Source organism: Trichoplusia ni, chromosome 18 (genome assembly GCF_003590095.1).
Source record: "Trichoplusia ni isolate ovarian cell line Hi5 chromosome 18, tn1, whole genome shotgun sequence".
Classification (NCBI taxonomy): Eukaryota; Metazoa; Arthropoda; class Insecta; order Lepidoptera; family Noctuidae; genus Trichoplusia; species Trichoplusia ni.
Window position 1 is genome coordinate 955,696 of NC_039495.1, and position 21,891 is coordinate 977,586.

At 39.9% G+C, this 21,891-nt stretch overlaps 1 protein-coding gene across 7 annotated transcripts in view; it reads right to left on the minus strand.

The window, feature by feature from the left end:
- Positions 1-21,891, minus strand: part of LOC113502961 (neurobeachin) — a 363,451-nt gene that overhangs the window by 275,781 nt on the left and 65,779 nt on the right. The gene's annotated exons all lie outside the window — the stretch shown is intronic.

The window sequence follows — 21,891 nt, forward strand, 5'->3', positions numbered from 1 at the left end:
GGCTTCCCCAGCCCATAGCACCGCGCTATGTGACGGTATTATAATGAGCACGAATACAAAAACCACGGGGCCGTCAGGACTATTACCGTAAATGAAAATACAGCATCTGTGCTACAATGACGTGTTACGGTATTTCCTAATATACAAATATTCTCGTTATCTTGTTCGCGTATTTACGCGCACAGCTATGCAAGGCTCCTTTGATATATCTCCTTTTTTAAATTATTCCAATACGAATTTACTACGTTCTTTTTATTTTTCATGTAACAAAAAAATAAGGAACGAAATATGCGAACAGTACAGTGACAACCGTAGCTGTTACACACTTGTGTACAACAAAAGGTTTTTCGTAACAGATTTTGATTTTCCGAAATGTTTACAGTTAACGTTCAGTTGAAGCTTTTTGCTCGTATCACCTGTCACGCGCCGAAACTAGCTGTCATAGTACAAAGCATTTAGATCCGGAGCTCACCGAACGAATTTGATAGGGATATTCGCCGAAACAACATGTGTAGCGTCCAATTAAAAAATCTAAAACAATGAGCCTGACGGCTGCGGTAGAAAGCTTGCAGTGGGTAACACTAGGTGAAATGATGTGTGACATTTAATTTACAAATGTACAAAATAAAACGGGGAAATGTTTGACATTGTTGTAATGTAAGAAAATGTGAGCGTGGCGTACCAGGTGAACAGCGATGTAAAAGCTTAACTCCATTACGGCGTTGTAAGCGGGGCGCGGGCGGGGCGCGGGCGCGGCGCGGGCGAGACGCTCGCGGTTACGCGTTCACTTGCTCGAGAACCTTTTTGCACATTTTAAATGTCCGGCTTATTCTTTTTTTTCACCCGCTGCGATTTCTTGTCCGCCATTTAATGTTAAATTTAAATGCGTTGAAACATTTTTATGTTAATTTCAGAAACAAGTTGCGCTCTTTGGCTACGTCTGGCTTGAGTGTGGCTTTAGGTTTAGAAATCTTTCTAAAAGAGTGATGACGTTTACATAAAGTCATTTCATATTCAGAAGAGCTAAGTTGAAAAATATGATTTACGAAGAGCTCGATATAATATAAAATCATAATAGGGTTACATCTCATGTTAAAGTTATAATAAGTTCGGTTTTAGATTGGACTTTATGAATAATGCCATTGGCTACATAGTGTGGTGACAGCAGCGATGTTTGTAATGTGATCGTGTTACAACGAGGCTCGCTATCGTGAGGTGCAGGATTCGATCTGCCGCGGAGTGTCCGGAGTGGCTCGAGGTGCGATCGTTCGCAAGTGCTACTTACACAGTGGTAGACGGAGATCGCTCCTCTTACAAATAGTTCGTGTATTCCTTCTACTTGCTTATTTTTCTTGTTCGTCTGACAGTTAAACATCAGATTTTCTTTAGATCGAAAATTTTTGTTTTATAAAACTGATTTTTAATATCAGATTCCAGCTCGATAAAAGAATTGTAAGCAATAATCACAAACTACACTAAACACGAAAAAGTTAAGTATCAAATAGAGTCGGACGTGAAACGTTTATAATTTAGGGGAAGGTACTCAAAGGATCAGTAATAACTCGTGTTAATATTATTGGCGTCATCGCGGGCCCTCTGAGGTCCGACATCCGAGGATATAATTAACGCTACTTACGGCCTTCAGCTGCGTCTGACACCACACTCCAATAGAACGCTTTATTTCTCTCTATAAGTGTCGTAATATTAAGAAAAGCTGTCATTTATTACGCACAATATTATTATTTATTGCTTAGTTTTGGTAATGATAAACCGAAGCATATTTATGTATTGTAGGACGAACACAAAGGAATGAATGTTTTTGTTTCTTTAGCAATTTATATTAAACTGTCGGACAATACGAACTAAAAACGAAGTTTAAAGAAACAGGCGCGTATTATCCTAAAAACAATATTATCTAAATAGGCAGAGTAAACTCGTCGGATAATTTCTGCGTTCATTAATAACTGACAAAGATCCTCGCCTCTGCTAAGCTCCTTGTCTCGTGTATTCGTCGCGACCATACTGACACCGAAACTCAACCCTACCACACTGAACATAGAGCTCTTGTTAGAATGACATTTAAAAACATAATCCTCTTTCCGAGCCATTATCTTTGTAATACGTACAATTAATACTTAACATCATTTGAAATCGTTTTCAATTTTAGACTGATCACCTGCGACACCTCAAGTTAGCAAAGGATCAGAGTGGAAAACAACTGTTAGTGAATAAACAAATGATTAATTTAAAGCTGGCGAGTACCAAGTCGAAACCAGAAACTACTTCAGTTAATGATTATCTCAAGTCGGTGGGTGTTTATGAATAGAACCGACATTACCCAGCAGCGCCTATTTAATGAACCAAAAAATATATTTATTCTTATGTATGTATGCACGTATAGCCTGGCCTCGTTGAAAACCCTTTACACCTTAGTCCTCTGGGGGGTAGACAAACATAATATTCCATGATTACTTATGCATACGATTAAAATGTACGAACTCGGGAGCAGCGGTAATTAGCAGGGTTCAGTAAACAGGGTTAATAAGCTGAAACTAAGGCAAAAACAAAAACCCTAATTTGCGCTAATTCAAGAAATATAGCTTACGTCCTGCTTGGTAAAGTTAGTTAGTTGTCATGTTGTGCTTGTTTGTGATGGTACTCACCGAGAAGGCCTTGAGGAAGACGAGGCACTGTATGATGCCCTCCATGGTGTCGCCGGTGAGGCAGAAGGTGCCGGTGAGGTGGCGGCCCTTCTTGTCGCCGATGGCGGGCGCGGCGGCCAGGCTGGCGTGCACCAGCGCGCCGCGCGGCCGCGCGTCCCGCGTGGCGCCCAGCACGCCCGGCAGCGGAGCGCCTTCCATCAGCCGAGCCAGCGGGTCCATGCCCGCTACGCTGCACTCATCGCGCTGCTCCACTAACGCACTGCCCGTTATTTATCTTCTGTTTTCTCTCACAACTGACAGGCACTATTTGACTTTTTGGGTGAGTAGGTCCACGGATAGTAAAATGGTTTCACTTGCAGAAAAGTACTAGGCTGTCAGTATCGCACAGGAGGTGTTTACGGGCGTTCGATGACGTCGATGCGCGACGACACGGACAGCACCGAGGGTGTGATGGCGCGGTTGCCGCTGCAGAGGCTCTTGCACTCCTCACACTGACACTTCTGGTGCTCCGGATTCCAGCACTCACTATTTAAGAGTAACGTGACGAACGTATAGATCAACACAGCCATTCCAACTATAATGTATACTTCCATACTGCACTTACACTTTTTGGCACACAATTTGGCACGCGATGTTCCTGTCAAATTTAATATGATAATGACGCATCGTTTTGGTAATAAAATATTCCATCAGTGGTGTTTACCTGTGTTGTTTGAAATTAAATGTAGTAAAACGAAATGTATTAATTAAATCGAATTCGGCTCCGACCATTTATCATTTTTAACGGCGGAGCGGCGCGGTGTTGCGCGGCTCGGCGCGGCGCGCGCCTCCAGCCACCAGTCATGGCCGGCGCCGGATGATTTACATACGACGCGTGTATCCGCGCCACCATTTAAATAGAATCATTCCAAACATCGTCTGTTTTGCATGCAAAAGTGTTTAACGTTTCAAACCTTTAACACGTCAATAACAAAACAAAGAATATTTAAGTCAGAAAGCTTTTGAAGTGCATCAGTAAATATTTATTTACTATGGACGAAGTACATTTTTTTTGTGTACAGCGCACTGGTGGCTTGCTTGTCTTTAACGTTTACATAAGACCACCGTATCACAAGTCCTCATCGCTAATAGTGAACATTTACAGGTAGCCGAGTGTGGTCGGCCAGCAGGACGTGCAGGCCCGTACAACAACAAACTCATTCCCGACTGATTGGCCTCATTGTGAGACGGGGTCGCGGGGTTTTATCTCCTCACGTACCGACGTTCAATCACGACGTATTCAATCGAACGACACACTTACCTACCTACTATTGTATATATTAGCTGGGACGGGAACAATTTTCTCAAAATACGTTTCAGGCGAAGACGTGATATAATTTTTAGATATTTTTACATCTCGTCTCGGTAAAACTTCTTACAACGGGTATCGAGGTCACTGAACTTTAATAGCTAAAAAATCAGAAATTTGTGACATTAAAATATAATATAATTCTCCCGTAGTACAGTACAGACTAAGGTATTATTATGGTCGGCCATTTCATCTCATGATTTATAAATTCCTATAAACGACGTTGTTGTTGAAAACAAACATTTCTGTAGGATGTAATCGAAAGCAAGTACCTCAGAATACAATTTCAATTAGTGTAACATAACGAGCAGTTATTGTCAGTATAAATAGGCTTAAAGTAAACATTGTGCGGATGTTATTCCTTAGCATTGCCAATTATACGCGATATTTTAGCATAATTCCCTGTAAATGAGAACTGTTCAATGATAACAAGTCGTCTTGTTACGTTCAATGTTACTTAGAAATATGTCTTATCTGTCTGTATCTCGGCGATAACTAACTAGTTATGTTAATAATAAGGAACTTAAAGTTACCTGTCTTTAACTACTGTCTAAACTGTATGAGAATCAATCAAGGTGCAAAAATGAAACGTTTGAAGTAGGTATTTAGTCATTTTTTGAATATTTTTAAAGTGTATATACTTCGCTCTACTTTGCTTACTTGCGATAGATAAGTTTAAAAAGAATGAATGTATTTCAACAAAAGATTCTTGGCACTATACGATCTTTAATATAGTTCTGCCTAGTGTCACAGGTGTCACTCCTCTATGGAGTAATTGTCAGTAAGTGTAGCGAGCATGTTAACAGCACATCGGTGCCGCTGCTGGGTAACGAGCGCCGATCAACGTGACTCACTCCACACGTGTGTCGTTTATCATAAGCGAGAAGCTCTCGTGGGACCGATGAAAGGCGTTCACTACCTACATGATTAGTCGTCGAACTAATTACTATTAACACTACTTATTGATTTACCAGCGAAATGCGTGTTCAGAAATGAAGATCGAACTTTAAGATTACTGGCAAAGAAAAGTAAGAGTACCTATAGAATGAAAATGTAATTAATGTAATTTGTGTCATTTGAAATGTAAGAGCTAAGATCAAGCTAAAGCTAAGGTGATTTCGTTACTTGGCTACGTCCCGCTCCTCACTTGGCACAGTCCGTACAGACACAACACATACACAGAGATCATGATATTATAAAGCTAGAGCAAGACGTTCCGGACGCTGGCTGGAGCTCAAAGCGTTTATGACAATATTAACAGGACGCTAAAGCTTTCATCTCTTTAGATAAATATTTCTTCTGAAAGATTTAAAGCCGTTTAATCTCGTAATGTAAGCCTTTACAAATTTAACTTCTCCGAAACTTTGACACAAGTAAGGTCAAGCGCTATTTACCTTTGAATTTCACAGACCACGCTCTGGCGAAATAATATTTACATTACTTAACATTCGCGTTGAATTCTAAACTCACTTTATTTACACATCGAATCGTTAAAGCAAGACAAATCTACTTTAAATTACATGAAAAAGAAAACAATTTAACTAAAACCAGGCAATGAAGAGCTCAGACAATAGGTCCTGAGAAATTCCCCGTAATCACCCCAGCACTGGCCCCATCCGACAATCTTTGCAAATCGTGCAATTACAGATTTTCAATCAAACATCTCACCATTGGAATAGCGCCGCGATTTAGCACTCTATTCGAACACAATAGAGTTGACATTGGAGCGTGGCCGCAACAAAGGGTAGGTTACTGGGAGTTAAGAGCGTTAAGTTGGGGTACTTTATGAGTACAATGTTAATGTCGTGTAAGCCCGGGCTACTGTGATGTAGATTAGTAGTAATGGTCGATGGGCGCCGTGATACGCCGATATTAATGTATTTGCAGCGCGGGATCGATGTGATGGATAGCGCTCGTTCCGCGCGAGACGCCCGCTCCCGCTCCGAGCGGCGCGGCGAGCGGCGCGGGCTGCTCGCCGCCATTAAGTATTTATCTCACACGCCCGCGGCTGCGCTCTTAACCTAGAAACGTTTGAATTGTACCGCGCACGCCGCGTTGGCGTAAAATAAAATATGTACACCTAATACCCTTAAGAATTCAAATATTTTGCAAGCTGTAATAATGAAGATTATAAAAAATCAACTTAAATAAAAATTACCAATTGTTTAGATTTTCATAGTTTGGTATACGTGGAGTCGTCTATGCTTAGGATTCCTAGATGGTAGCATAACTTAGTAACAATTACCGAAAGTAATCAAAGATTAGTTTGCAATTTACATAAAAATAGGATGGAAAAAAATATGGAAAAGGAACTCTATATCGAGACGCGGGTCCACATTGCTACATGTGATAATGTGTCATTATCTTCCCAAAGACATGGCTTTACATGCCATTGAAACTAACATAAACGGCACATTATTCAGGCGACGCTTACGAACGTAATTCGTGACGACGTCGACGTGAGTAAAAAAATATGGTAAACGGTGTATAAAACTCAAGTGATCGTAAAACGATATCATTTACTTTGATGACGGTAATGGCGCCGCGTCCCCCCGCGCGCCGAGACGGGCGTCGCGCGCTCTGATAGCGCGGCTCGCGGAGATTAGCGCGCAAACAGACGGACAACATTTACATTTTAGTACGGATTACGTTCCTTGTAGCTGGTTACTGCGAGCCGTGGCCTGCACTGTTTGCTTACCACACATTTATTATGTTTTTATATTCAGTAGCTTCGCCTAAAATAATACTATTTGTACGAGAGTCTTGTTTAACAAGATTTCCTGAATATGGTGATTAGGCTTTATTCGTCTAGCGTCAAACGTTTCTCTCCCATTGGACTACATAATGTGAAAAATAATCGCGAAGCATGAGATAAAATAACAGAGCCAACAAACATGAGGGTCCTAAACAAACCGAGGCGAGGTTTCGGACGTGACACCGGCGCCTGCGTAAACATCAACACTGCGCTATTGTGGCGCGCCAAATTAACTGTATTATGCCTCCAAGAAAACCAACCGCAAACATACGACAAAAGAAGAACAACGAACAACCGATCACATGTTCACGCATTTATGAGTCGTCCCGGACGGAGCGGACGTGTGTACAAAGAGACAAGCAATATATGACAGCGCTGTAAATCTAATATATAAAATTCTCGATTCACAGTTTACGTAATTGAACTCCTCCGGAGCGGCTCGACCAATTCTCATGAGTTTTTGTGTGCACGTTGGGTAGGTCGGCGAATCAGTCATGTATTTTTCACATTCATTTTTCTTTCTTTGTCTAGAACTCATGTGCATAGCAAAATAACATTTGCTGGGACAGCTAGTGAAATTATAATTATATAGCAAGTTTAAATCTAATCCAAGAGTTAAATCTAATCTACATAATTATAGGGTGAGAAATAAACCTCATCACAACATAAGCGGACAAACGAGTGCAATTTTGTTCATCAACGAATTTCCTCGAGGACATAAAACAGAATCTTCGTGAGCCGTTTTTATCGCACCATCACGAAAACACCTCACAAGCAGAAAGTATTTTCAATAAGTAAATGTTTCGCTCGTTAAAGAAATCAGCACAACAAAAGGTAACCTGTTTGATCCTCGATCTAGATGCTCAGTACCCAGTGCAGAAGAAATACAAGAATAATGACATCGTATAGAGTAATGTCGTTCGCAATCCTCCGAGAATACCTTACTCTTTAACTTTTGGAATAAAATAGTAATCACATCGGCTGGAGCCGGTGGTGGAGCCTCTATACACAAGTTTGGAATAAGTTAACATTAATTTCGATGTTAAACAATAGAATGGAAGCAGAAAAGTTGAGTGTCTCGGATTGGATTAACTGGAACAGTGAGCAAATAAAGCTTTCTCTATATTGTTAGGAATCAGAAATAGTATTGTTATAGGTCTTGAGGTACTTCGATAGAATTCTCATTATTGTGCAAGATCAATGTGCTCGTACGGTACAGTTGGCTTAGCAAGAACATATTATTTTACGTGAACATCTCTCAAATGTACTTCTGTATGTAAAAGCAGTACTAGAAGATGTCTCGAACATTTCTAGAGAAAGTTTCCAAGATTCCTAGTAGCTAGTCCTCTAGTGGAACGCTATCTAAGATCTAAAACTTTGTCAAATCCAAGTGGAAGGGTAACTCGATCCGCAGTGAAAATGTGTGAGCTCTCGAGTATGATTCCTTTCAAGCAGGAAAGTAAAATTTTAACTTTTTAAGCCTTCCTAGATCCTGACATTATTCTCTCTTAAAGTAGTGCGAGTTTAGACGTTTTCTGCTGAGTTTACTCTCTCTAAGTTCGCAAATATTATCTCTGTTTATTAATTCCATATCTTAGGTCCAAATTATTAATAAAATAAAAATGGAAGGTCGTCAGGTTTCAACTCCATTACAGAATAACGTCTTTACAAATTCATGTCAACATGACCTGCAGTTCGGAAAAACACGTGAATCTGTGTGTTATCTGTGTTTAAGCTCTGGCACCAGGCCGTGCTTCAACCACCGATAAGATTTACCTCACGACCTCTTTTCCTCTCTAACAACAAATATTCGCTGAAGCGGGACGGGAATGCACGTGTAAGTCCTAATTAGCGTCCGAAAATGTTCTATCGGTTCTTTCATTCGTTAAGTGTGCGAGCCGGGGCAGGCAGTATTCCCTCGACCCAGTTCCACTGGAACACATAATTAAAGGCAGGAACTCTAAAAATCTTCGCACAAAGAGCACAAAGGCACAGTTTTAAAACCGACAAATGACGATCAGTTCCCGCGCTGTTTTGAGCGCCCGCGCTAATCAGCAGCGGAATAATAATACCGACAGAGGTTTTAATGCAAACTATTGTTCAAGTCCTTTTATTGCAGGAATAACTAGCATTTAAGTGAATGTCCAAAATTTTACTTCGTTTTGTAAATTTGAGTAAAATTCGAAACATGAACTAAACGTCTACGGGACCTCGCAGTACATTATGCTACTATGGAATTAATTAGTGCTACTGAAATTAATTAGCACACGTAGAAACACGTGCATTCTTGCTACCAAACCATCGTAGCACAGAGGTGAATTTTCTCTGAAACTACATAAATGCAATTAACTTTGAGGCTCTTTGTCCTGCTAATGTTCATATGATTAGGTCATTAGATGTCGATGACGTGCTGAAACCATACCCTGTAATCCGTTTACGTTAGTATTTAATTAATTCGTTTCATAATTAATTAAGCACTACGCAGCGTGGGATTTCCAGTATTTTAAATTTCTGATTAACATTTAATAAGATTTCACAGGTGTGCTATTCACGGGACTATAGATAGATGTGTGAAGGCCGTGTTCATGTAGAGCTACTTATGTACAAGTATGTGTGTTGTTGTGAGTATCAGATGTGTCGAGTATAACCTACGTCTGTCATTGCAGTATTGATCTGATCAGTATCTGTTTGAGTTAAACGTTGACGATGTTTACAGTTTACATAAAGGAGAAACCCGCCGCCGCTTCTATCTTGACTGTCTTATTTTTTCATCATCACTTTATCTTGCGATATCTAAGTGGCAAAAGTTTTAAAAGTTCTTGCATCGCTCATCACGGCGTCTCGGTTATTACGAGGCATCACTTGCGGCTGTTTGAGAATATTCCGCTTGAAGTGAGAAAGGTTTCGGAGTGTGGCGCTCTCGCCGGCCACTCGCCTCTCGGTGTCTGCAGGATATTGCTGCGAGGCACGTGTGCTAAAGTGCTCGCTCTCGGCACACAAGCATTCCCGGCACATGTCGAGCTGACCGTGTTTTACAGCTGTATGTAATCTGTCGCACTACTGCAGTACTGTACTCCAACGGGATTTACTGCCAGTGCCGGGTAACGTGTTCTCATTCTAAGTTTGTTTCCGGCATAACATACATATTCCACAATTTAATTACGAGAAATATTTAGGAGTAAGGTTTATAAGAGAGCTGGCTGTCGGTGACACATGTCGGAGGCGCTATGCGGAGCTCCACTACTTACATACGAGCGCGCGATGTATGAAGTACAAACACAAACTTAGCAATAACAGCTACACTACACACTGTTTTCCATAAACACAACATTCCCCTTTAACGGAGGACCTGGCCGCCATTTTTGTTTATTTTTCCACTAAAGTCTTTCAAGTATAGAGGAAACGGCGCTCAGAACTAACATACTGCATTCTATTCCTGAGTTTTTATTATTTGTAGACTAAACAGGATAAAGTTGCGCGTTACACGGCGGAGCGCGGCGGAGCGGCGGAGCGCGGCGGAGCGGCGGAGGGCGGGGTGGAGATATACTGCTACAGGGATATCGGGCGCTTGTTCTTTCGTTCAGGTTTACTTTTGATGCCTCGCTAAGCTTAACTGACAACAATATTAATGCACAGACTCTATATATTCGGCTGAGCGTGGGACGACTTTACTCTACGCCGAGAAATGTTAAAATTGAAGTATCAAATATACTTCAAGTTTATATTTGTAGTGTGGGCAGGATTTTGGCGTGGGTTGCTCATGTCTCGGAAAGATGGATGGATCGTTTAATATAATAAGAAAGACCAAGGAGTGACTGCCGACGCGGCGACAGGTGAATGGAGATAAAATACATTTTGTAGTAGCCACAAATAAATATTAATTCGTAAAAAAATGGAAGACTAAGTCTCTTTCAAAACTTTAACAAGTCTTTATTTACAAGTCAAACTAGCGTGCATGTACCAAAGGAAATTGTGGACGTCACTTCTCTTACAGTACACAGTACAGTGACATCCTTTCACAGATCGTTGTGAGAATATTCGCGAGAGTAATGTATTCTTATTGTGAGCATATTCGTATGGCACATCGCTCATGAATATATTCATAGTGCAAGCCAGCCACGTAAGAATGTGACTAGTTAGCGAGTGACGTCACAAGGCTCTGATCGTTACTCATCGAACTAGTTAGGTTAGTTCGAGCCGCTTGTCGGCTGAGACTGCTCGGTCAGGGCGCAAGTTGTGGCAGGCGGGAGGTTTCGAGGTACGTATTGTGTTACGATAACTTGTACTGAAAGCGAACTAGTTTTTTGTTTAGATATGTGCAATTTGTTAGGTAAAGATAAGTGTTTGGAAATCAAAAATCCTTTTTAATTAGTAGTTTTACCGTTACCCTCATAAATTATTTCAATTTAATCATTAACAGTGTCGTGGACGTTTTTGTATAATAATCGTGGACACTTATGACTTGCTCCCATGTATGCTCGTGTCGAACTAAACGCGCGACAAACATTGACTCTTCGCCGTCAGCGCCCTCTGTGATCTGGTGATTAATGATCGCACACTGTTAACGCACCACTTACAACTGGGGCGCTATGTCAAGAATAGGAATATCTACAGCTATATACACACAACCTACATAAATGTTATGGCGTTTTAGTAATTATGTCACTAAAAATAATTTATTGGAAAAAACACGGTTGTCATAAAAATGTAAGAGGCATGTGACAACAAAACATTACCTTCATGTCTCTTGATAAACTACTCTGACAATACGATGTACTTTAAAAGCCAGTTTTGAAACGTGAAACAAAATACACAAGCACTCAACAGCTCGTCACATTTATATCCCGAGATCAAACAGAGTGACAGCGCGGTCGACGCCGACGTCATTTGCCGACAACAACACCAGAGTAACACAGATGAAGCTCTAAACGGATTTACATAACAATTATATAACGCTACTTCTTCAATGAGAATCCGAACAGAAAATCTGCAACACTCCTTTATGAATAGAAGTGGGAACATATAGACATCAAACATGCTCGCACAAGTTAGACATTGTAATTATATTACACAATAAACGTACAAACAGCGAACTGTTGAGCTATATATAGAAGCGAACGTGAAATCCAAAACAAAACTTGGAATAACTTTATACATCGGAATAATAGCAATCTGACAAGAGTGGAGTAGCGAGGTTTTAGTACCAGGATATCAGGTGAGAGGAGAGCTTTTAGAATGATAACGAGAATATGGTTTTCTATTGTACCGATATCAAATCCGTTATACTTGACAGGTTTTGTTGTTTAATATCTAGCTTGACAGTTGATAGCTAATACAGTTTGAACTAGAAATTAGAGATTTGTCCTGCAGTTAGACAGATATGACCACGGAAAATGGGTTGACTGTTAAGTACACAATCAGCCAGGGTAAAAAAAAATAGCATCATTTTTTTTGTGCTTAAAATTTTATTACGTATGTGCATTTATTAGTGATATAAGATGTAACACGATATTAATACAATGTTGTGATTAGCACGATGTTAAAATTCTGCCACAGTAACCGCACCTGCACAATAGATTGTAGGCACCGACTACAATATTTGTATAGTGTTCACTAGTAGGTAGAGCGGTGCAGAAATGTTTGCGAGTAATTAAAGTGATGTTTTGGCGAGCCAGTGTTACCGGCTACAGGCTTTGTGGCGCCTGCGGACGTCCGTGTAATGGCCACATTGTGCGGCTCCTGCGGCCGCCACCTTCCTGCTGCAGCAACAATAGCCCACTACACACTACACTACTACGAGATACTCTCAACTCTACCGCGACTCAACGAGCCGACGGATGAAGACTCAATACTAATTCATCATAAGTGATACGAAACAAAGTTAAATCATAAGAATTCTCCGTTATTTACATTTTATTAAAATTTAATAGCAAACATCAAATACCATTAATGCTAACCTAACGAAACACTAAACTTTTAAAATATAAGTACAGTTCCCTCCGCTGCTAAAAATAGCATATCATAGTTATACCCAAGGAAACTCTTTCCTTCACCACTTGCCTCGGTAAAGCTGGGGGAAAGATACAGCTCAACACAATCCCGACCAATCCGTCTGTCCGTCAACTTGAAACATTTGCACAAAAACAACAATGAGCTGACACAACGTAAGTGGGGCTTATGATATAGATAAATTGAGGTTTTTAAGCAAACCGGCGGAATAGTTGGACGAATAATATACCGTAGTACCAATTTAAAATGCGTTCAAAAGCTTATATTTTAGTAAGAAGAAAATCCATTTCTTTAGTGCCATAGGTTCGTGGGAAACAATCCAGTGCCGCAATTAGACTACGCGTACGCTACGTAAACTGCTACGAATTTTCCATTTCTTGTAGCGCTCGATTGCTACGGCGTGGAATATTGCTACGGCGTAGAATATTGCTACGCATACTCTACGAGATTTTTCGTATTACAGTGCGCAAAATTGTGAGCAGGTTACTAATCAAATAGAATTTAAATTACTTTAAAACTCAATTGAAAGGTTCTATCTGCTTCAACAATTTAAAATTAACAGAATAGAAATGAAAGTTTTTCTCAAATTGAACAGAACTTTAAACAATTAGTATTCGTTTTGCATCGTATTGCAATCGCCGCAAAGTCTAGTGTTTTCAATCAGACGCTGGCTATTGGAATCTCTTTAATGTGGCTGCGCTGCGAATATTGATTCTTTTATTTAGAACTTTGAACAAAAATTAACTACTTCGCGAAATTATTTGATGTTCGGAAAGCTAATTCCTCAATACATTGCAGACTCGATATTGTTTTTGTTTATTTTTAAGTCTCAACTAAAGTAAGTCGAATACGAATTTCCGTCATTTTAATTGTCATTGATACTCTTAAATGTGATATCAAAGGTTGCGGAGACTTTATTATGTACAATGAGGAAAATGTTGAATACTTATTTAAAAATGAAAACATCTGCTATTATTACGCTCTTACGCATTGTATTGTCATTCATACAGTTATGTGTTAATAATACATATCTTACTGATTGTCACTTTACATTTTACATTATGTTGAAACGTTCAATATACTCGAGCACTTGGTCAGGTGAACCATAGAGCAATAGTATCAATAAACACTAGAATTAATCTGCATAGCGTGTGTCACGAGACGAGCTCGCACAGCGATACGTCAGCGATGTATCAGCGACATTTGATAATTTGCATCGGCACCAAAATTTATTGCGCCATCCATCACGCTAGATAAAACAACAAACATTCACGGATGGCTTTAAACAGTCGGAGGGACACAAATATATTGTATATCTAATACATTCGTTAGTAGCCACATCCATTAGAAGCATATATAATGTTTTTAATTTCGGAGAATGGAAAAACGATTTATTCGGCAAAGTAATTGATTTGTTTTACAACTCCCAACTCCTGATATGATTCATGGACGTTCAAATATACTTTTTTCTCGCCTGTTTGAGTATAAACTTCGGTTGTATATTCGGTATTCATAAACAACCGACTATAACAGAACAGAATTTTTTAAACCTTGCTGTCTTAAACTAATTTCTAGCGCGATTATTTGCTTCTTAAATATTATGCATATTACAATAGCTTCACCAACATGCTAAAGAATATTTATACGCACCTAACAATTGTAGTATAAACTAACTAATTCAAAAAATATGATGATTAGAGACGAGTGCAGCAGGCCGCCAAATCAATAGTTACAACGAAACATTTTCAATTTATGTTCTATATATGTATAACAACATATATTCTATCTCAACAGTGTATATTACATAAGTTCTGCCAATTATGACTGCAGCGACATCAATCTACTTCGTGATAAATGTAAAACTACAGTCAATTGTGTTTTGTGACCTCGTTCCGAGTTCATTTGGAATATTTAAGCTTTTTATAAAACTTTTTTCATTTTATACAAACACAAAACATAGAGTTACAGCTTTTAGGTTTATATCAATTGCTGAATCAACAGAAATAAACCAGTCCGCTTAATTTTACTCGTCAAATGAATTTTGTTTTTTGCGTTCAACAAAATGCTCAATATTAAATGTTTTTCCCTCTTCTGGCTAGAATTCAAATATAAAACGTTGCCATTCAAACATGCATGTTTACTTATATTTTATAAAACTAAAAAAACTCATTCAAACCTCGGAACCAAATTACTCGGAGCTCACGTGACATTACAAATCTTTTGTATTTGCAGTTTAGTTAAAAACTTCATTTTATTTAACTCGACATTTACTAGATCTATGACAATATTAAAGTTCAAATATTTATTTAACATGACAACCCTATTTTTGGCGTAGGTGTTTCACTAAAAGGGTATTTTACCCTTTTACGTTAAAATTATTAGTTTGATAAAAATGTTTTCAGAAATATCTGAGGTAATGCCTCGAAATCGTAGGCGGGAGATATTTATGAGGCAATTGACATTGCGCTGATTTTGTTCTATGTAGCGATTTATAATAAAGACTTAAAAATAGTAATCTAAGATTCAAGTCCTTCACTTATACGAAGTTATCTATTAGAAGTATTGTTAAAACTTTAAACGAAATAAACAGTAAAGAACTTCCAGCACTTACTAAGGCGGGTTTTCGGAGGCAGTGAACCGTACGCGTCTGGCACGTGGACGCAGCCAAGGGCAAACGTCACTTTAATCTACCTACATTTAACATTTTGAACTCTACACCGTTGTATTTTTAAAAGCTAAGAGGGGGTCCCTTTAAATGCAATTATGGAAATAAAATCATACTTGAGTGGTGCCGAGCACTCGAGTAAGAGGATGAGATGGATATTAATGATTGTGTTTAGCGGGAGACGGCAATATGTAGCGAGGATCAGGTCCGGAGGGTCCCGGGCAGGTCAGCGGGGACGTTGACGGAATCCGCCACATTACGAGAGCGACGCGAACGATACCAAGATAAAAAGATCCGTTGATTACGGCGTGCCGACAAATGTGGGGCATAACTCTTGCAGCGGGATGCCAAGTAATTGCACACAAATGAAATACGTGACCACCACGTAATAAAGTTCAGAATCGATTGACAGGCTTAATGTAGAAAACGATTACGACGGATTTAAAAATGGTTAGTGGTGAACCAAAACCCATTTGTGATGTATTGGAATGAAATTCTATTAACGTTTGTAACGGTCCACTTTGATTTTTGTTCTCGTCAGGAATTCGAAATTTATGTTTAGTCCGACCTTTCTGAACGTTCAGAAGGTTCACTGATGCTACCTACCGGTCAACGGCCAACGACGTTTGTTAGCAAAACTTTTAAATCAGCATTTTTAGTAACTAAGCAGAATATTATCAATATTATAATCGTAACAATAGGTTTTCTTGTCATCCTGGGCACCTACTACTTAGCAGTACATGGCAAATTCTATTTGTGCTCGGAATAGGATTTCAATATCAGATGTAGCGATGCGAGTTGCAGGTCGCTAACGTCTATGGACCAATTTTTTTATTTAATTTCCGCGAAAGACATGTTCTGGTGCCAAACATAAAAGTCTATCATTTTTCAACAAGCGCGCACTCTACGTAGGCGTAGGTAAAGATTTTGTACCTTTCATGTGAAATCTTTTGAAGCAAAATAAATAAAGCTTGCGACACATTTTTTATACAGAGTAAATCTCTTTGCGTTTCATCAAAGGAAGTGCTTGACTAGGTGTATCTATGTGTTATGTAGGAGAAGTGAACTGACTTCAATTGAAAAGACCTGACACGGAGCACAGCGGAAGATTATGAAACAAATTTCTTTACTCATCTCATGCAATGTTATGAAATGACTTGTGGCTTCAAATGGAATGAAATATCATATTAAATAAAGAAAAGCAACATCAAAAGCTTCGTTTGTCTCATTCCACACCATACCATACAAAACTACTTAATTAAGAGTCGCGTCTACTTCCAGTCACAAGAATGGAATAAAAATAATAAAATAAAACTGATTTCATTTTGAAGACATGTGACCACCCATACATGATCGGCTAGGTGCAACGTGGTGCAAGTCGACCGGTAGATACCCAAAGAGCTCGATGACAACTTGCTAATTAGTTAGTCTTACGCATGTTCCAAGAGAAACTTGTTCTCAAGTCTCCAGGGCTGGCAGTCCGGAAATTACCAAGATTTCCGATACCCAGCCCGGACCCCAGTCGGCTCCGTCACCGGGGACCAAGTTTGCTGTGTTATGCACGCTCTAATTTGTTCGCAGCCTAACGCATCAACACGTGGCATTATCATTACTATTGCATAATAGAGCTCTGTCTGATCGTGCTTCTCCGTACACATCTACCGTTACTTGTAATTATTGCTCATTACAGCAATACTAGGAAGCTTAGTTTTATATTTTGATAGCAAGTTAAGTACGAATAACATAAAGACAAATAAGAAATTGTGTCAAATCCATGTGAAGAAGAACAGAAAAGGTGTACTATGCCTATAAAAAATCGTCTCCGTTAAGAGTATCTTGATAATATTGACGTCATTCGACACGTATGTATATTTCAATGGCACAGTAAAACGAATTTTCGACATATTCCCAAGAACCATTGAAAAGTATTCTCAATCTGCCTCTGACTGGCGAAGTGTATTATATTATTTTGTAGAGGAATTCCATATTGCTAAATATTATGTTAGATACTTCGTATTAGTTGCTAGTTATACGTGAATGTAGAAAAATTTATCCGTCAATAAGAATAAATTGACTGCCATCTTCACCAAATGATCCAATAAATATTGTAATATACACGCAATGTTACACAAACACTATACACGGATATCATAATCAATCGAAGGTAACTCGATAGGACGATCTATGTATTACGTATCTCCACAATATTACTATCTTGGCGGCCGGCGGTGTCGCGCGGACTGCGCGCGAGATTGCCGAACGTAAACACCACTGATGTATGGAATAAATTAATCACTGTCGTGTTATGGTAGCCTGGTAGTGAACATTGAACATACATGACGTGGAGATGTCGGGGACCGCGGGAACGCGCGAGACGCGTACAGGCGCCGGGGCGGGCGGCCGATCACTGAAACGTCCCGGGCGCGCGACTCCCCCCGGCCCCGACTACCCCCGCTACTGAAACTCTCAATTATTTTATTGGGAAAGCTAATGAGACGAGAGCCATCCACAGGACTGTTGTCCGTTATTCCCATGGTTACCGGCAAATAAAACATCGTTACCATTATACGGCGATTTGACTGTATTGGCATTTTCATTACTGCTGTGTTTAAATAATATTCGCTGTGATTGCTTGAGGATTCATGATCCTACAAATATATAAATAATGTACTAAACATGAAGGCAGCGGAATTAAAGTAAACATCAAAGCGTCGGAATCATTGGAGCAGATAAGTCGTGAAATGCCTTTTCAATCGGGTCCGTCGGAGTATACTTTAAAAGTCTCCGAAGTTGTTCGTTGTCCTTCGTCGGCGCTTTCCTTCTTATTTGCGTAATGTGGACGTGTGCCGGGAATAACAATCCCATCCTAATTGATAGTCGGCGCGCTCCAGGAGCCAGCGGAGGGGGGGGGGGGGAGAAGCGAGAGCGGGGGATCTGCAACACTATGTGCCGGACCTGATAGGCAACTGTTCTAAACGACTTATAACCCTGCGGATTGAGCTCAGCCTGCAGGTACAAGCCGCGACAGTACCGTGTATATTAATGAAATAAAAACACGTGAGGAGGTATCACAAACATTTTTGGAAAATGTCAGTATCAACATTAATGTGTACCTGACCGGAACGGTCAGAAACCGTTAAAGGCGGTCCATGCAACACTAACGGGATATAAATTGCAAGTACTCGCTGATCCAAGGCGGCAGGTACCAATTGACCGCTGCACCCCACGGGGAAATCAGATGCTCGCAATATGATCAATCATCCCGTACATGGGACGAGGGCTCCGACGTAAATGCCTGTCGTACTGATCTACTCCAAGGTTTTTGTATCTTACGAAAATAGATCTAAATCGAAATGTAATGAAACATATCTATTAGATATTATTTCACTTGATTATAATGTTTTATTCATCTGATTTTTTTATGTTTACTTTTGTTTCGGGTAAATTACCATACGTGGATGGTACACACCTGACAAATAACTTGTTTATAGAACTTGGTTAATTCATAATAGTGTATGTCGACTTAGTTGAATACATTTACTCACTTTTTGAATTGATTTATGTTAAAGCAGACCTTACCCTATTAAAAAAGAAGCCTATGTTTGCAACATCCTTTCCAAATTCGCACAACTCTCTAAGGGTTCCCGTAAGCATCGCATAACATACGGCACACACGATACATTGCACAGACTCACATTATACACGAATATTCACGGATTTCGGACTATTCAAATTGTCCGGGGACATCCCAGGAATTCGGGGGCACACAGTCAGCGAATAAAAAATATATTTGGGAACAAAACAAAAGACAATAGCGAATGGTCACTCCTGCGGCAAAATGTGTTGCGTATGGAATAGCGCGGAGCTAGACGCAAGACGGCCTTACTATATAAAATTAAAAATATATCAATTATGCAGTGTCTTTATCGATAATTAGTGTATGTACATATTCAAACCACATAGGAGATACGGTGACCACAGGCCAGACCACAAGTGACAGCGGCAGGCTCTACCGCGCCACTAAGGACGCTGTGTAGGTACACAATCAATGAGCAAACACTACCCACTCTCATTTGTGAACTAGGTCAGCTGATTGAGCCGCGTCATCGCTCATCATCTTGAGACTTAACCTAAATGCATGATTTACGAGTATTATCTGCTTCCCTGTTCTTGCCAGAAAAATAAATAAAGGTAATGCGTGTGTTCGGTTCACGCTGGGCTCGTAAAAATTCTTCGGCACACCTTAATGTTTTCGATTTCACGTAAAACTTTTGTGTATACTGTAAAAGTTAATAAATTCATTCGTTTTACTACGATGATATCTTCTTCTGATTATTAAGAATAACCGGGCTTTCCATCTAGATATATAGGTGGATCATTATTAGGTGCGCGAGTCATAAGACTAGATTCAAGTTTCTCGACACTCTAGAAGGGTCAACACCTACATACAATTCATACATGAAGTCAGGATATGTGCCGCAATGTTCAGTTTCGAATCAAATCAAAGAGAAGTGGCTCAGGGAACGAACGTAAAGGAAAATCTATAAGTTGTAATAATTTATGGTCCGGGATATGGGGTAAGGGAGGATAAAAACGATCGCTTGCAGCCGAGATGAATGTCTGAAATGACAAGATTGGACAATTGCTGACAAATGTAAAGGTATTTGGGAGTCGGGCGGGGGAAGGATGGTTCATCTCAGTTTAAGACATTTTGCACCTGATACCTTTGGGTCGTATACTATTTATAAATCAGTACAACAAGCCTGCAATGTAAAATAGTCGGTAGCTTTAGAAAAACCAGTCTTAAATTTGCAGTATAGAAAACACTTCCAGGAGTAGTGTGATATATGAAAGGTTTTATCTGCAATCATATAAGTACGAAGAAAGAGTGAATATTAATTAAATAAAGAAACAGATGTTCATGGACAGAAAGCACAGGTATTGATAGCGTCTGGATTGAACAATATATTGTTGTGGGCATTGTGCGAAGAATGGTATTGATCTGTCGTGGAGCCTGTCCGCGGTAAAAGCCTGTGTTTCGGCACTCTGTGTGTCCAGGGTTCCGGAGGCGTCCTGATTCCATTAGTACATTGGATACGCAGCTCGGATGTCTCTGGGTTATTATCTCACTACGTTTTCGATACTCGGGCATTGTTTCAATGCAGTGCCACTTGTGAAATTCGATGCACAAAGGATAATTTATAGTAGATTATTGTTGCTTTACCAATCGAGTTTATGAGCTATAACAGCAATATTTGGACTCATGTTTTTGTAATACCTGAGTTTATGTAGTCGTACAACAGGAAGATTTTTCAAATTATAGAATTTGTTGATTTATATAGAAATGTACCCAACTTTACCCTTCTTATATTAAGCTTTGAACATTCATCCTTCTAAGATATCATTTTATTACACCCTCTTTAATTATTTTTCCAGTTTCCAATCATCAGTCGGTGCAGGCGACCATTGGAAAGTCTTGTAGACAAGCCGGCTTACCGGACGCCAAATATCAGAGCAATCCTTCTGGCTCATTCAGGCTGAAGATCTATATAAAAATTCCAATTAAAACAATATAAACAAAAAATCAAATAGTCAATTTAACGTAAATAAAATAAGATTATCCATGGGACACTTATCTTTCCACAAATTGTACACACAAACAAAGTCGGGAACCACCTCGCAGCGATAGCAGTGCGCTGTGCCCGTGCTCTGATCGGATCGGCAAAAGCCAGCGCCATTCAAAGAACAGAGGAAGATAAACGAACGCTGTTGTCGAAGGACATCCCGCTGCTAAACTACGAGCTGTACACACGGAGCAAACTAAACAAAAGAGGTGTTATGTTAAAAGGATTACGTCCGGCAGGACACACCGCTGCCCCCCCCCCCACCTCACCCCTCCGGACGCGCCCCGCCCCGCTCCTAGCGCAAACACGTCCAACAATGTGACGAACCCACGCGGCATCACTAATGACACTATTGATACTGTCCATTTATTCCATAATCGATAGCCGGATTATATAATCTGATTGCACCCTTTACGAGCTCGTGTATACCGATCCTAAACAGCTTAAACGGGCTTACCATTGTGTCACCCGCGGAATAGTGAAACGGAAACGACCTTACTTGCATGAACGGAACCATTTTCAATTTAACAACAATTTCAATATCGTAGATGTACACGAGTATATACGAAGAGGACTAAAGAAATCTTCGCTTTCTCAGTTCAGCGGAGCAAGGAGGACGCATAGCCGTCCTCATGAGATCGTATAAAATAGTTTCTGCGCATTATACAGGCTGTGCGACAGACATGAAAGGACCCGGCCTCTATCCGATCCACGTATAATTAGGTCGATATTATAGCATAAAGTAGCATTTTGCGATTTTCTCGTGGTTTAGAAATCTGCGAACGGTTGTATGAATGAATCGCGAAGGGGCCGATGCAAAAGTAATT